At 39.1% G+C, this 1,074-nt stretch overlaps 1 protein-coding gene across 1 annotated transcript in view; it reads right to left on the bottom strand.

Moving 5' to 3' along the window:
- The window catches only part of LOC103742730 (zinc finger protein 724), a gene marked incomplete at its 5' end in the record, with an annotated part of 5,593 nt that overhangs the window by 2,876 nt on the left and 1,643 nt on the right, over positions 1-1,074 (bottom strand).

The following is a 1,074-nucleotide window of genomic DNA, read 5'->3' as shown; positions in this document are numbered from 1 at the left end:
TCACATGAACATTTAAAAATTACCCTGTTATGACTTTTTTCTAGTCCCTGTCTAGAACTTGTAATGCTAATTACTCTTGCCTTTACTTCTCCTTCACATCTCCTACTGAAGAACTTTATTTTCCCCCTAGAGATAAGAGTTATGCAATTTGGGAGTCTTTTAGATAGATCCACTGAAGGCGTACTCTCACTGCCCCACCCTGCATCCCTGTTCAGCATGGAAGAAGCCAGAGCGGTCTGTATCCCTATTCCCTACTGGTAATTTCGGTAACCCTTTCAGAAGATGGTGTGATAAGAATAGGAGGTAGGAACTGGCTAGGCAGTTAGGGTAAAAAGACTCCAAAGAAAAGTAGCCAGTTTCTTGACTAAAAGTCAAAATGTCCTTGGGACTGTTCCAAAGGCCAAAAATGTCAAAAGTATTTGGGAGCTTGTATCTAATCCTTAAAAGATTTTAGGATTATCTCTTTGGGGGGGGAATGTTAGAGTACCCAAAAGCCCCATAAAAAATGAATAAATGCAAGAAGAAGAAAAAACAAAAAAGAAAAAATTGATGGGGATCCACGGAGGGTGTTGGAAGGGAGGGCGAGGACATGGATTTGAGCAAAACACCTCATATGCATGTATGAAATTCTCAGTAAAGTTTTTGTAAAAGTTTGAAAAAAAAAGTTTACTACATCACTTCCCAGATATATTTAAAGCTATTTCTTACCTTTGAAAGGTAAGTCATCCCTTGGTATCTACAGGTGATTGGTTCCCAAAGATACCAAATATCCAAGAATGCTCAAGTCTCTTTCAAAAAATGACATGCTCCTGTGTTTTAAATCATATACAAACATTGTAAATTTATTTGTGCAATGTAAATGTTGTATGCACAGTTGTTATTCTTGTTATATAGGGAATAACAACAAGAAAAATAACTTGTATGGGCACAATTAAAAATATTTTTAGCCAGGAGTAGTGGTGCATGCCTTTAATCCCAGCACTCGGGAGGCTGAGGCAGGCAGATCTCTGTGAGTTCAAGGCCAGGCTGGTCTACATAGTGAGTTCCAGGCCAGCTGGGACTACAGGGAGACCC

Source organism: Nannospalax galili, unplaced genomic scaffold (assembly GCF_000622305.1).
Source record: "Nannospalax galili isolate Female #2095 unplaced genomic scaffold, S.galili_v1.0 scaffold2222, whole genome shotgun sequence".
In the NCBI taxonomy this organism is placed as follows: Eukaryota; Metazoa; Chordata; class Mammalia; order Rodentia; family Spalacidae; genus Nannospalax; species Nannospalax galili.
This window is presented reverse-complemented; position numbering and strand designations above follow the sequence as displayed.